The sequence below is a fragment of the Coenobita brevimanus genome, chromosome 86, assembly GCF_032717465.1.
Source record: "Coenobita brevimanus isolate Jiangsu-jjx chromosome 86, ASM3271746v2, whole genome shotgun sequence".
Taxonomy (NCBI): Eukaryota; Metazoa; Arthropoda; class Malacostraca; order Decapoda; family Coenobitidae; genus Coenobita; species Coenobita brevimanus.
In genome coordinates this window covers 21,122,166-21,138,743 of record NC_137039.1, presented here as the reverse complement: position 1 = coordinate 21,138,743, position 16,578 = coordinate 21,122,166, and the positions used below count along the sequence as shown (strand labels likewise).

General features: G+C 40.4%; 1 protein-coding gene across 1 annotated transcript in view; it reads left to right on the top strand.

The window, feature by feature from the left end:
- LOC145410597 (uncharacterized) overlaps positions 1–16,578 on the top strand; it is a 218,660-nt gene that overhangs the window by 124,009 nt on the left and 78,073 nt on the right. The window lies entirely within an intron of this gene.

The following is a 16,578-nucleotide window of genomic DNA, read 5'->3' as shown; positions in this document are numbered from 1 at the left end:
CAAGTCACACTGGCTGTCAGCCATTATCTTCCTAACAATGTCACCTGTGACTGCGTTTTGATGCTCACATACTCCATTGCTCCATGGACTCTGCAGACGTCATCATGATCTTGATATTAAAAGCCTCTCCCAATGCTTGCATTTCAGCATTGTTGAATTCACACCCATTATCTGTAAGAATTTTTTCAGGTGCGCCAAACAGAACAGTCCAGCTCTGAAATACTCCTTTGATAATGGTGGTTGCACATTTGTCCGCAATTACTATCGCAGTGCAGTACTTGGTCGCCAAATCAACAAGGACTAAGAAATAATGCCTTCCCCAAGCTTTCAGATCCATAGCTATGGCTTCATTAAACTTAGATGTCATGGGCAAACTTACTACGGGTCGGGGCTTAGCCCTCTTGTACCTACAACAGATTGTACGTGCATCAGATACATCCTTGATAGCTTGCTCCAGGTCTGAACTTTTAATTCCAGCATCTGTAATAAGTCTGATTAGTTTAGCAGACGTTGGGTGTCCAGATTGCCTGTGAAGCTTCAAAGCCATTTGTCTACATCTCCCCCAAGAGATGCCAGTGCGATCGTTTCACAGAATTCTCGGCCTAGTCACAAAGAAATTGGAAACAAGTAATGGCCTGAAGATGAGGACTTCAGATTAACAATAGTTCCACAAATTTTGACCTGGTCACTCTCAAAATTAATCACCATTTTTGCTTTCTTTCATGGAACGTTTGCTCAGCAGCAAGGGAATATTGCAGCTTACCACATCAGTCACAATGGTTGCACGCATATTTCCAGTGTAGCAGGGCAGAGTAACACGTTTGAGGGAAGAAACTGACACCATCAGCGAAAGTAAACGTTGAGTATGAGTTTTCTTCTCTTATAGCTTCACATTCGTAATCACTGAGCTCACATAGATAGCAATTGATCCCTTCAACCCCGCATACAGTTGTAGAACACCCTGTGTCTAGAACAGCACATCCCTTAGATTCTTCCATAGCATCTGTAATTTACCTCTACTAGTGGTATCATCTGCATAGCCCATAAATAATGACATGCACCGTTTCATAATTTTCTTCTCGACTGCCTTTAGTTTCGTATGCATCCGGACAGTCACGTGCCCAATGAAATCGAGAATCACATACTAAACACCTCGACACCTTACCATCAGGCCTGAGCGGGTTCCGCCTCCTGCTGGTGGATGAGCGTTGGGAAATTCTAGCAGACACAGTTGAACAGCCATCACCATTACCTCGATCACGTACTGCACCACCCCGAAACCTCGTCCTTCCTCGTCGAGTACCCCTAACGTAAAACGTTTCCTCACCCCTGACTTCGTCACTCCAAAAAACTGGTTCACTCTTCACCTCACTGGCAGACACCGATTCATCATTCTGCCCACAAATTTCCCCAGCGAAAATACGATTCAGGGGAAATTTCATATTTTCGTAAGTTACCTCAGTTATCACAGACATCACTAGTTGTTGCTCACTATCTGAAAGTTTGCATGAAGCCAGAAGCATAAAAGCCATCACAGAATTCGGTAGTTGCATGTCCTGCTTGGTAAATTTAAAATAAACATGCTCGAATTCTGCCACAGACTTACAAATGTTCATATCACCAGGTCTTCTGAAGTTGTACAATTCATAAAAAGCTGCAAACTGCCGACGTCCTTTGTCCACGAGAAATAAACTGTCTGATTTGTTCAACAAGGTCTGAACACCATTATCTTCTTTCAGATCAGCAGCATCAATTTCTGAAGACGCTGCCCTCGCTCTTTCTGACAATAAAAGGTGAATGGCTAGAGCTTGCTTCTCTTTCGGTAAGTCCGTCAGTTCGCACCAAATGTCGATGTCCTTCTTCCAACCCTCATGGGCAGAATCATTTTCAAGTTTTGGAGGCCACTTAGTTGAGCACGCCATTATGTTTGAACTACTCTCTGCTATCTGTATTGGGATGTGAAACAACTGAACTCACCGGCCTCACACTTCCCAGTGAGCGGGCTCTGCCTGCATACTGCAAGACCCTTCTGATGACGTCACCACTCGGAACGTAACACATGCCTGCGCACACACACACTAACAGCAGTATGCACTAACAACATTGATTGTAAAACAAAAATATTAACAGTGGCCATCTCAGGCCTTATGTGTTGGGTATAGTGCTTTGCACACACACACACACACACACACACACACACACACACACACACAAGTCGCCGACGGAGACGGTGCTCTTTGTGGATCGTGGGGAATTAATTGCCGAACCAGTGGCAAAAAGGAACCCAGCCTATTGTGATTATTAAAATGAATACGTGAATGGTGGTCCCGTCTGAGAACAGTGAAAAAAGTGCAGATTTTGGTCCAACACAAGTATATAATACAGTGAAAGTCTAAAGTTTTTGTAGGTTGCATTATGGCGGAAGGAAGTATCTCTTTGTTTACACTTGATGGCGGAGAATTTGAAGGCTTTACCGACGAGGATAAGGGTGAAGGAAGTGTTAAGCTGAATCTAACTAGAGTTGCAGAAGTGGAGAATGGCAGAGAGGAATGTCCAGGTATTAAAGAAGGTATGGTTAATAATTAGAGAATTACAGTAATGGACCCTAGAACAGGATAAAGAGATTAAGATACTTCTGGGCAAGTTGGATAATGTCTGTTCACGCAGTGCTGACCAAGAAGGGCAAGTTACAGAATTAAAATTGAGTAATGAATCTGCCTCTAATGAAATAAAACAGCTCAAGAAGGAAAATAAGAGGTTGGAAGAAGAAAGGGACAGGATGAAAAGTAAACTAGATGAGCATGAATCAAAGTCAAGGATGCATGAGGAACATATTAAGGAAATCAAGGAGCAGCACTGGAGTGGAAGAAAATCCAGGAGGAAGGAAATATAAATTTGAAGGAGATTATAGAACAACAAAGCAAGGAAAAGGTGGAAAAGGAAGTGGTTAGGGTACTAAGAAGTAGAGAATCTTTAGTCAGGGATGTAGCAGACAAGAAAAAATGTGTGATAATTTCAGGACTAAAAGAAAAATGGATGACAGTAAGGTCAGAAAAGGAAAGAGAAGAACTGAATAAGGCAAAGGAGATAGTATCAGTAGTTATGGAGGGTAACAATGAAGCTCAAGAAGAGATTGAAGAAGGGTTTAGGCTAGGAAAGTATGAGGAGGGAGGGGCGAGGCCACTTAAAGTATAGTTTAAGTCTCAGGCAATAGTAAATGAAATTATAAACAGAACATGGAAATTATCTGAAAAAGAAGAGCTGAAGAATGTTAGGATAAGGAGGGATGCAAATGAGGAAGAAAGAGCTAAGATAAAGGAGCTATTAAAGGAAGTGCAGGCAAAAAACGAACAGAGAACAGGGGAGGAGAAGATTGTTTTATTGGAGAGTCATGGATCAGAAAGTGAGGAAATGGTACCGACGGAGAGAGGGAGAGAAGTGGAAATAAAGAACAGTGAAAAAAGTTGGAAAGTGGCATATACTAATGTTGATGGTTTACCGTATTTCGCGGCATGTAAGACGCACTTTTTTGTCTCAAAGTTACATTAAAATATCCTCATGCGTCCTGCACGCTAGACTGAGGCAGGTTAGTTTGGCTCCATTGAGAAGAAACTCATAAAGATGATCATCTCACTGCTTAGCAACCACAGGAGTTTTCTACAGTATGCAGATTTGATTTGATTTTTAAAAATAATATACACTAGTGTGTATATGCAGCAGATTTAAGAAACACCCGAGATCAGAAACACACAAAACTTTCGCGGGTTTGTTTACAGCTCAACTGGCTAACATTGTGAAGATATTTAGCGGTTTAGCATCCACACTATTCCAGCAAGCTAACGTAAGTGATCACTGGTGAACTCTCTGCTAACCTTCTGAAAGGCAATCATGACCACTTTGCTTGCCATCCATTCACTAACTAGCAAAGCAATCATACTGGAGAGATGCTGGCTAGTGAAACTGCCGTCATCAAAACAGACTTTCGTCACGTATGGAAATGCAGTAACCCTAAGTAGGTCAGTTACTTTTGTGACATTTTGTGAGTGTAATATATGCATCAGATATTAAAACACGCAAGTTCAAGAACACGAAGCATTCACTGTTTGTTTTCAGCTCAAATGGCCAATACCGTCAAGGGGTTTAGCGGTTTAGCAACTTAGCAGGTTAGCGTCTACCGTACACCCTCCTCTAGCAAGCTAACATGCTCACTGGTGAACTGTCTGCTAACCTTCTGAAATGCAATCATAACCACTTTGCTTGCCATCCACTTACCAACTAGCAAAGCAATCATACTGGAGAGATGCTGGCTAGTGAAACTGCCAAGTCATCAAAACAGACTTTCGTCACGTATGGAAATTCAGTAACCCTAATTAGGTCAGTTACTTTTGTGACATTTTGTGAGTGTATATATGCAGCAGATATTAAAACACGCAAGATCAAGAATACAAAGCATTCACGGTTTGTTTTCAGCTCAACTGGCCAATACCGTCAAGGGGTTTAGCGGTTTAGCAACTTAGCAGGTTAGCGTCTAGCGTACACCCTACTCTAGCAAGCTAGCATGCTCACTGGTGAACTGTCTGCTAACCTTCTGAAAGGCAATCATAACCACTTTGCTTGCCATCCACTTACTAACTAGCAAAGCAGTCATACTGGAGAGATGCTGGCAAGCGAACCTGACAAGTCATCAGAATTGATTTTTGTCGCATATGGAAATTCAATCACCCTCATATGGTTGGCTTGTCTTAGTGACATTTTGTTTCATGCCTGACAAGAGTATCATAAAAGTGAACAGTCTTATTATACCAATAGCGAAAAACAGAAAAAGCAGTTGTAACGTTAAACAGTACTGCCTGAAGTTACAGCTTCACTTTTTCAGCCAAGTGAAGTACTTCAGCAATGTCTATGCAACTCAGGGCACACCCAATTACAGTATTTTGTTATGAAAATAGGATAAAATTCACTGAGTAGCATACCTGATACAATATCTGAAATAGCGTGCCTGACGGGCATTCATATCAGAGTCCGCCATTTCTGCTGTATTCTTAGCAGACGAAGCGATCAGAATGATTGACAACGTTCACTCTCTGCATCTCTGCTGCCTAAGCAAAGCTCTCATGATCGGCAATGGCGATCATTTAGGCCGTAACGTCCAAATTGGTTAGGTTAGGTTGTAAAGTCGTTTGCCATTTTGGACGTTACTGCCGAAACGACCAGAATCCTAAGGTGTGGGTGAGAGTTTGGTGTGGGTGTAGTTAAGGAAGTAGGAGTGGGAAGAGTCAGGCTAGGTAACTGATAATCCGCTTATTATAATCCCTTCAGCCCAGCAATGTATTTTATAGGGTACAGTAGTTTATTCATGCTCGCCATATGATTTTATTCAGTTCAGGAAACATGTACTGAGGAGGTTAATGTGGGCTGTATCAAATGCCCCAAGTCTGAATATCGCCTGTGCTCAGTTAAAACGAGTGCCAAGTTAAAGTCGTATGAAGTGTGGTATAAGCAATTCAGTGGATGGTACTGAGGACCATTTACTGTATGAGAGTGACAGTGAAACAGTGATGATGACCGTGGTGATGACTTCCAGTAATGCTTCAGGACTTGGGGAAAGTAGTGATGAATTCTCAGGATTTGAAGACGAGTGAAATTTTCATCATGTCAGTAATATGAAGTGAATATAAGTTTTAGGTGATCATGACAGATGCAACCAAGGAAAATTTAGGATCAATGGTGCTGTACACCTTTAGTCTTGCACTGACGATGTTTGGGTGAATAAATTGTTTGAGGTGTTTCATGTCCTTAAGTGATGATATTTATATTGAACAACCAAACACATTTTGATGTGTTTGGCATATAATAAAGCCACTGGGTACTCCAAAACTGACTGATGTAAATGTTTCAGAGGCGAGCGAATGTTGCATGTGGTGTGTACGTGTGTGCGTGTACCATAGTGACTAGGAGGCAGCAGTGTTAAGACCACAAATGGACGTTTTCACAGTACTTGAATGTTTTGAGATGGATGTCTGTTTTTAGCAAATTCTGATAAGAGAAATATGCATTTTTAATTGTTGATGCTGCAAGGAAAACAGCTGACAGTAAGGGAGTGATACTGGGAGAAGAGGGTAGAGACAGTTGTCTAGCGCTTATGCAGCAGTGTTGCTAAGGGATAGTTTCACCATTCTCGACATGTTTTGAGATGAACGTCTGTTTTTAGTAAATTGTGATCAGTGAAGAACGTATTTTTAACTGTTGATGCTGCAAGGAAAACATCGCAGACAGTGAGGAAGTGATACTGAGAGGAATGGGTAGAGACTGCTGTCTAGCGACTGGGAGGCAGCAGTGTTACTAAGGTGTAACAATGGATGTTTTCACCATACTTAGTATGTTTTGATATGAATGTTTATAGTAAATTATGATCAGTGAAGCATGCATTTTTAATTGTTGATGCTGCAAGGCAAACATAGCTGACAGTGAAGGAGTGATACTGAGAGAAGAGAGTAAAAACAGCTGTCTATCCTGTTCCCAAGCAGCCTTGCTATATTGAACTTTGGTTGTGAAACATTGTAATTTGTGTATTTACAAGTGCTACCTTTCTATATTATTTGTGGAGGTAATTACAGGTTAGTTAGAGTGCATGATTAATGATGATAGTAGTGTGATATTGTGCTTGAGTCAAGGCAATGTGAGGAAATTCCGTAACAGGTGTGGAATATGACGGGGTTTTTTTAGGATAAATGAACTGATGTGAACATTCATTGTACTTCATGTTTTCGTCAGTGAATGAAAGAATAGAGTTTATTGACTTCATTTGTGGTTTTAAATTCATAAAATATTAAAAACAGTGTTTATATCAGTTTACTGATACATATTTATCAACAAAGTTGAGAAGGCCTCGTGGTTTGAAGTCACGTTTTGTTAAGACGGGGTTTTGTTTTCTTTTCTCTTTTCCTGTATAATTCTTTGTACGGTACATAAAAGAAGAAACTAAAGGATGATGAGCAGTACTGAATAGATTCTGAAAGGTGAATGTGTATCTAAGTGATAGTGGCTCATATCAGTTACGTTTTGTCAAGAAGGGGCATTGTTTACTCTTCCTGTACCATTCTTTGTATATAAAAAAAAAAGAAACCAAAGGCTGATGATCAGTAATGAATAGATTCTGAAAGGTGAGTGTGTATCTGTGTGGTAATGGCTCTTATCAAGAAACCTTACTGCAGTCTTGGTTGGGGCAAACTTTTTTTTTAACAGAACTGCCCTGCCAGAATTAGGGTGCGTCTTTCACAATGCTGCGTCTTACATGCCGCGAAATACGGTAATATTGGTAAGGTTAGAAATAAACGATTACTTGAGGGTTCACGAACCAGATATCGTGTGCTTTATAGAGACCAAGTTAAGAGAGGATATTGACATCCATATGGGAGATGGCAAGTACAAACTGTGGAGAAGAGACAGAAAAGAAAAATGGGAGGAGGAGTGATGATAGCATTGAAGAACAACAACAGTGTGGAGTATGTGGAACTGGGAAAGGGTAAGGCTGAAGGGATAAATATGAAACTAGAAACCGGAGAGAATGGCAAGAGAGACATCGCAGTGGTATACGTTCCCCCTAAGACAAGGGCATGGAAGGACGATGAATATCAGATGTTGTCAGATGTGGTTATCTATCTCAAGAAAGTGATTGAGAAAAGCAATAACATAATTATGATGGGGGATTTCAACTGTAAAGAGGTGAGCTGGGAGGAATGGGACTCGGGAAGCAATGAAGATTCATGGGGCACTATATTGGCAAATATTACAATGAGTAATGTAATGACCCAATGGGTCAAAGAGGAGACTAGATTCAGAGGAGACGACACGCCAGCAAGATTAGATTTACTACTAACTAAAGAACCTGATGTAGTTGAAAATTTAAAATATCAGTCTTATAGAAATAAGTGATCACGTGGTCTTTGAGTTCCAGATAATAGTAGGGAACATGGTGCCAAGAGATGAGTTTTATAGACAGGGAAGATACAGCTATGGGAAAGCAAACTTTACAGGATTGAGGAGATTTTTCGAAAATGTGGATTGGAGAAAATTCAGAGAAATAAGAGAAACGCAGAGGAAGTGGGATATCTTTCTAGATCTCTGTAATTTGGGAGTGGAGAAATCTGTTCCAAGAGTAAGTGGGAAAGAAAACAGGAAAAAGGATTGGTTTAACAGAAGTTGCATGATTGCAAAAAAAGAAAGGGACATGGCATGGAACAGATGGAGAAAGAGAGGTAATAATAAATCAGAGGAAGAATATAAAAGACCTAGAAATGAATATACAAGAATACGCAGAGAGGAAGAGAGAAACTTTGAAAAAGGTATAATTGACAAATGTAAGGAAGAACCCAGATTGTTTTTATAGATTTGTTAATGCCAAATTGAAACAAAAGGAAGGAATCACCCAACTGAAAGTAGAAGGAGAGGCCTATAAAGACGCGGCAGTGCAAGCTGAAATAATGATCAAATGTTTCCAATCGGTTTTCACTAAAGAAAGGGACTTTGTGGAGTGGGAGGGTGTGACCAGAAATGTAGTGATAAAAGACATAAAAGTGGACGTGCAGGAAGTGTATAAATTACTGGAAACTCAAGATGTAAGGAAAGCCCCAGGAGCGGATGGAATCTCTACCTGGGTACTGAAAGAATGCAGAGAACAACTGGCAGACAAGATTCACAATTTAATTGTGTGTTCTCTGGAAGATGGGAAAGTGCCTGGGAAGAAGGGAAAGTGCCTCGGGAATGGAAGAGGGCCAATGTGGTACCAATTTATAAGGGAGGAAACAAGGAAGAACCTCTGAATTATAGACCAGTGTCCCTGACCAGCGTAGTTGCAAAATTGTGCGAGAGAATCCTGAAAGACAGATGGATGAAATATCTGGAGGAGACGAAGATATTGGCTGAGAACCAGTTTGGATTCAGAAGTGGAAGGTCATGTGTTACCAACTTATTGAGCTTTTACTCAAGAGTGATTGATGTGTTACAGGAGAGAGACAACTGGGTGGATTGTGTGTACCTAGATCTGGAGAAAGCCTTTGACAAGGTACCCCACAAGTGACTAATGTGGAAATTGGAACACACAGGAGGACTGAAGGGAAACGTCCTGGAGTGGATGTGTGACTTCTTGAGAGACAGATAAATCAGGTCAGTAATAAAGGACAAGATGTCGGGATGGAGGGAAGTAGCAAGTGGAGTCCCACAGGGCTCGGTGTTAACGCCAGTAATGTTCCTGATTTATGTAAATGATATGGTAGATGGAGTGAACAGTTACGCAAGTCTGTTTGCTGATGATGCAAAGATCTTGAGGAGAGTAGAAGTCTAGGAAGACTGTAAAATGCTGCAGGAAGACCTGAATAAGATCCAAGATTGGAGCCAGATGTGGGAAATGAAATTTAATGCAAAAAAATGTAAGATATTGGAAATGGGTAAGAGTATCAAGAGGCCATCATTGAATTATATGATGGGTAATGAACTAATCAAAAAAGTGAGAGAAGAGAAAGATTTGGGAGGTCTGGTCCAGGATAGTTTGTCACCGGAAAAACACACTAACAAGATAGTTAGAGAGACGTACAATCTCTTGACTAACATACGTGTGGCATTCCATTACATGGATGAGGAAATGATGAAAAAATTGATAATGGCCATGATCCGCCCCAGGTTGGAATATGTGGCAGTAGTGTGGTCCCCACACAAGAAGAAAGACATAAATAAGATCGAGAGTATACAAAGAACAGCAACCAAGATGGTCCCCAGCCTGGCAGATCTGTCTTACGGAGAGAGGCTAGAAAAGCTGGACCTACCTACACTAAAAGAAAGGAGAGAAAGGGGCGACATGATTGCAGTGTTCAGGGCCATGATGGGAATAGATAAAAATGATAAAAATGATCTCTTTGTATGGGGTGGGTGAGTAACAAGAGGACATGGAATGAAACTGAAGAAGCCAAGTTGTTTGAAGGATATCAAGAAATATAGTTTTCCATAAAGATGCATAGACCTGTGGAACAGCTTCGACAAAGAGATTGTCCAGTCTAAAAACTTAAACGAGTTCAAAGCAACATCTGATGACGAGAAAAATAGACGGGCCCCCTTGAGCGTAGCTCATTTCCTGTGTATCACAACTAGTTAAATACAAACACACACACACACACACACACACACACGAATGTTTTGTAGTATTTTCGGTAACAGCTGTTTTTGCTACAGTAACCAACATCCAACATGGCCGAAAATGTAAACACTGAGGGACTCGAATTTCCAGGATTTGATAGCAATACTAATATCATGGATCTGGTTAAAACATTGATATTGAGGATTAGTGAACTTGAAAAGAAAGTGGAGAATTTAGTGTTAAAGGGCGTGTCTGAGAATATGGAAATTACTATACATAGTCTGATCCAGTCCAGTGAGACAGCAAATGAAGAAATAAGAAATTTGAAGCGTGAAAATGTTGAATTGAGGAGGAAACTAGAGGAGAGTACTAACAAAACTGAGAAGGTGAGTAGTGTATTAGAAGAACATAAGGCAAAGTGGGCACACGTAGAAGAAGAACAGAAAGAAGTGGTCAGCTTAAGAGAAATCATCCAGGAAGAAAGGGAAATGAACAAGAAAAAGATGGAAGAAAATGTAGTGAAAATACTGAAGAAAAAAGAGAAAATAGTGAGAGAAACTGTAGAAAGGAACAGATGCATGGTAATATTTGGAAACAGGGAGGAGGAAGAAAAGGTTAGATTCGTGAGACTCGAGAGAGACACGAACCTGGTGAGAGGTATGTTAGGCAAAATTGACCCCGAAGGAGACAAGTGGGTAAAAGAAATTGAGGAAGTAAGGAGGATAGGGCCTTAAAGGAAAGGGGAAACAAGACCAATGAGAGTCAAGTTGACATCAGAAAGTTTAGTAAATGATATACTCAAAATGACCTGGAAATTAAGCAAAGAGGCTGGAATGGAAAATATTATAATAAGAAAAGATTTAAATGAAGAAGAAAGAGAAGTTTTAAAATCACTGAAGGATCAAGTAAAGGAAAAAAATGATAAGAGGACAGAGGAAGAATGTAATACTTTTTTTTGGAGAGTATTGGATATGAAAGTAAGGAAGTGGTATATAAGGAAATAGAAATGAAGGAAACTAAGGGGGATAGCTGTGAAAGATTAGAAATTGAGGAAGTGGTACCGACGGAGAGAAGGAGAGAAGAGGGTCTAAAAAACATGAAAAATAATTTAAAGGTGATATACACTAATATTGATGGTTTAATATCGGCCAGGATTAAAATTAATGATTTCTTGAGAGACTACGAACCTGATGTCATGTGCTTTGTAGAGACCAAATTAAGAGAGGATATTGATGTTCATTTGGGAGATGGTAAATACAATCTGTGGAGAAGAGACTGAAAAGAAAAAATGGGAGGAGGAATGATGATAGCAGTGAAGAACAACATAAATGTAGATACTGTGGAAATGGGAGAAGGCAGGGCTGAAGTGTTATATATGAAATTAGAAACTGGAGAGAAAGTTAAGAGAGATATGGCGGTAGTGAATGTTCCCCCTGAGACGAGTGCATGGAATGATGACGAATACCATGAGATGTTTCAGGTATGGCTAGCTGTTTACAAAAAATAATTGAGAAAAGCAATAATATAATTTTGGTGGGTGACTTTAACTGTAAAGAGGTGAACTGGGAGGAATGGTACTCGGGAGGCGGCGAGGATTCGTGGGGCACTATATTATTAAATATACTGTAATAATGAATAATGTGATGATGCAATGGGTTAGAGAAGAGACACGGTTCCGAGGTGAGGACACACCAGCAAGGTTACTGTTTACCAAAGAACCCGATGTAATAGAATCATTGAAATATTTCTGTCCTATAGGAAAAAGTGATCATGTGGTCATTGAGTTCCAGATGATAATAGGGAACGTTGAGCCAAGAGACGAGCTTCATAGACAGGGATAATACAACTTTGGGAAAGCTAATTTCACAGGACTGAGAAACTTTTTTGAAAATGCGGATTGGAGAAAATTCAGAGAAACGAGAGATACAAAGGAAGTGGTATATATTTCTAAATCTCTACAATTTGGGAGTGGAACAATTTGTACCAAGAGTAAGAGGGAAAGAAAACAGGAAAAAGGAGTGGTTTAATAGAAGGTGTATGATAGCAAAAAAAGAAAGAGGTAAGGCATGGAACAACTGGAGAAAGAGGGGCAACACCAGAACAAAGGAAGAATATAAAAGAACTAGAAATGATTACACAAGAGTACGTAGAGAAGAAGAAAGGAATTTTGAAAAAGGTATAATAGACAAATGCAAGGATGAACCCAAACTGTTTGATAGATTTGTTAATGGCAAATTGAAACAAAGGGAAGGAATCACTAAACTGAAAATAGAAGGAGAGGTCTATAAAGATGCAGCAATGCCAGCTGAAATAATGAACAAATGTTTCCAATCAGTTTTCACTAATGAAAAAGAGTATGTGGAAGGGGAGGAAGTGACTAGAAATGTACCGGTGATAAAAGATATAAAAGTGGAGGTGCAGGAAGTGTACAAATTATTGGAAACTCAAGATGTAAGGAAAGCCCCAGGACCTGATGGAATTTCTAATTGGGTACTGAAGGAATGCAGAGAACAACTGGCAGATAAAATTCACAGTTTAATCATGTGTTCTCTGGAAGAGGGGAAAGTGCCACAAGAATGGAAGAGGGCAAATGTGGTACCAATTTATAAGGGAGGAAACAGGGAAGAACCCCTGAATTATAGACCAGTGTCTCTAACCAGCATGGTCGCAAAATTGTGCGAGAGAATCCTGAAAGACAGATGGGTAAAATATCTAGAAGAGATGAATATTTTGGCCGAATGTCAGTTCGGATTCAGAAGTGGAAGGTCATGTGTTTCTAACTTGTTGAGCTTTTACTCAAGAGCGATTGACGTGGTACAGGAGAGAGATGGTTGGGTGGATTGTGTGTACTTAGACCCAGAGAAGGCCTTTGACAAGGTACCTCATAAGAGACTAATGTGGAAACTAGAATATATAGGAGGACTGAAGGGGAAACTCCTGGAATGGATGAGAGACTTTTTGAGAGACAGACAGATGAGGACAGTAATAAAGGATAGGATGTCTGGATGGAGGGATGTAACAAGTGGAGTCCCCCAAGGCTCGGTGTTGGCGCCAATAGTGTTCTTGATTTACGTAAATGATATGGTAGATAGAGTGAACAGTTATGCAAGTCTGTTTGCTGATGATGTAAAGATCTTGAGGAAGGTAGAGGTTGAGGAGGATTGTAAAATGCTGCAGGAGGATCTGGATAGGATACATGATTGGAGCCGGAAGTGGGAAATGAAATTTAATGTAAAGAAATGTAAAATATTGGAAATGGGTAAAAGTACCAGGAGGCGATCAATGAATTATTTGTTGGGTAATGAATTAATCACTAAATTGAGAGAAGAGAAAGACTTGGGAGTGCTGGTCCAAGATAGTTTGTCACCTGAAAAGCACATTAATAAGATAGTTAGAGAGACTTATGAACTCCTGACTAACATAAGAGAGACTTATGAACTCCTGACTAACATAAGAGTAGCATTTCATTATATGGAAGAGGAGATGATGAAAAAATTGATAGTGGCCATGATCCGCCCCAGGTTAGAATATGCAACGGTAGTGTGGTCCCCACACAAAAAGAAAGAGATAAACAAGATTGAGAGAATACAAAGAACAGCAACCAAAATGGTCCCTAGTCTGGCAGATCTGTCATACAGAGAGAGGCTGGAAAAGCTGGATTTGCCTTCCTTAGAGGAAAGGAGAAAGAGGGGAGACATGATTGCAGTGTTCAGGACCGTGGTGGGAGTAGATAAAATTGACCGAGAAGATCTGTTTTTATGGGATAAGAGAGCAACAAGAGGACACGGAATGAAATTGAAAAAGTCAAGCTGCTTGAAGGATATGAAGAAATATAGCTTTCCTTACAGAAGTATAGATTTATGGAATAGCCTGGACAAAGAGATCATCCAGTCTAAAAACTTAAACGAATTTAAAGCTAAATTTGACAGCGATGGGAACCCACGAGCATAGCATATTTCGTGTGTATCTCAGTTAGGTATATTGGGTAAATACATAAGTATTTGGAATGACTTAGACAAAAAGGTGGTGCAGGAGAAAACATTCATGTGTGTAAAAGTAACTAGATAAATGTGGATATGGAGACAGGACAATACGAGCATCGCTCAATTCCTGTATACTACAAATAGGTAAATACACACACACACACACACACACACACACACACACACACACACACACACACACACACACACACACACACACACATAAATATTGGATCACCGGACAGAGCAGACGTGTGTCATTGTGCTATGCATAGCTGCAGAACCTAAGTGTATCTAAAAATGAGCCAAGCTCAGTACCAAACTAAATTATAGATGATTGTAGATTAAATAGAAGCGAAAAAGTGCTGTCCAAAGGAAGTATATCAAATATTCAGAGCCCTAAGGAATTTGCGGCATTAGCAGGCGAGAGGTGCCGTGTCGAGTAAACAGACGAACGCCGTGTAATTTCCAACACTGACAGTGGAGATGCTAAACTGTAAGTAGAAAGTATATTTCTATAAGATGACATACTTTCAAGAAGTGCAACTAGGTAAGAGGAAAGGAAACAGTAAAAAACAAAATGATGACTACACAGACCTGGTGGAACTGGTTACATATAATAGATTAGCAGAGAAAGTAAATAAACTGGAAGAGACTTTCAAACTGGAATTGGATGAAATAAGGAGGGAACTGTACCAACAAAAAGAGAAAAAGAAAGAACTGACAAAGGAATTAAACAGAAAAAAATGCAACAATAGGTGAGCTACAAGCTGAGATACACATTCTGAAGAAGAAAATGAATGAAATGGGAAGTACAATAGTCACCCGCGAGAGAGTTTTGAAGGGGTACAATGATGATATAGGCATAATTAAACACGCAGGTAATATGATAGAACAAAGCAGAGACACTGATGTGAAGATAACTCAGGCAACTGAAGTGATGAGAAATTACACAGAGGAATTACAAAATACATGCAGAAGTAGCCAAAACATGTCAAGATCTAAAAAAACAAGGCTGAAGCAAAAGACATGACAAGAGAGGTGAAAGACATCGTAAAGAAGAACCCAAGGCTGATAATGATAAAGGAAACAGCTGATATTAACAAACCTGTGGTCATCACTGGTAAAGATGAAGAAGAAATAAAGAATGGAATCTATCTACAGTATCTGTCTATTGCCAGACACCTTAATCCCTTAAGGGGTGGCCACAAACAAATTGCCTCCATGTCACCCTGTCCCCCATCATTTCACTGCCCTGCTCCCAGCTCACCAGACCCCCCGCATGGACGGAAGTTTGTCGTACTGGGGGGGCTTTCTCACCTAAGGTTGAGGGAGCCAATTTGACACCGCTGATTCTGGGCGAGAGCCATTACCACTCAAAAGGGGAAAGCTCTGCTGGTTATACTTGGCCGAGGAGCAGGTTGGCAGCCCTCCTTATCCCTGGCTGTTGTGACAGGATACCTCACTGGCCTGATGAATCAGTGCTGTATATGTAGTCTTATTCAGGTGCGAGGCCCCACCTGACTGTTTATTTCCTCAGATTAATTGTGGCCCTGGCAGCTGGTAATGAAAATTTAAGCAAAACTGATTCTCCTGTTGACGAACCCAGAACGACCCTGATGATGGATGTGGATTCCTCACACAAGCCCTCTCCCTCTTTAGATGACGCAGGTTCCATTGCCTCCGGGGCTGGACTTTGTGTCATCAATAAACATGTTTTGACCGTGACTAGGTGGCCACACTGTGACTATGTTTCCGTATGCCAGATGTTGGAGCCATTTGGTGTAGTTGAGAAGATCAAAATTAACTGGCGTGATGATGTTAACAGATGGGAATGTCGTTCTCAAATTGCAATGGCTGAGAACACTTCTCGTGCTTTAGCAACATTGAGTTCTGATACTGATTTGAGGGATGCATACATCCCTAAGGATTATGCAAAGTCTATAACAGTCACTGCAAAGCCACGAAATAGGCCTCTGTCCTATCCAAAGTGGCTTCTTTCCAACTGTTCGTTCAAAACGTGCAAACCTTATTAAAGTCTGCCGTTTAATTGAGGAAAGAGTTGGTCGTTTACCGTCAGATTCTTACAAAAGGTATGGTAAGAAGAGTGTTTTAATTTACACTCCATCTGAAACAGTGTCTCGAATGCTAACCGGTTTAAAGTTAGACAATTCTTTGTTAGCAGAAATTAAACTACATTTTAGTTATGCTAAGGGAGTGGTTTTCTGCCATGACCTTGCTGACTTTGGGGAACGTGAAATCCTCGATATGTGTCCTCCTAATGTGGTTGATGTAAAAAAAATATCAGTTACGTTACCTTTGTACCAGTTGTCCTTTGCCCATAGTATCTTACCTCAGTCTATTTGTTTTGATAGTCTGCATATCAACGTGAGACTGCATAAGGCAAAGCCATTGCAATGTTTCAATTGCTTTAGATATGGCCATGCTGCAAGTGCTTGCAAGGAT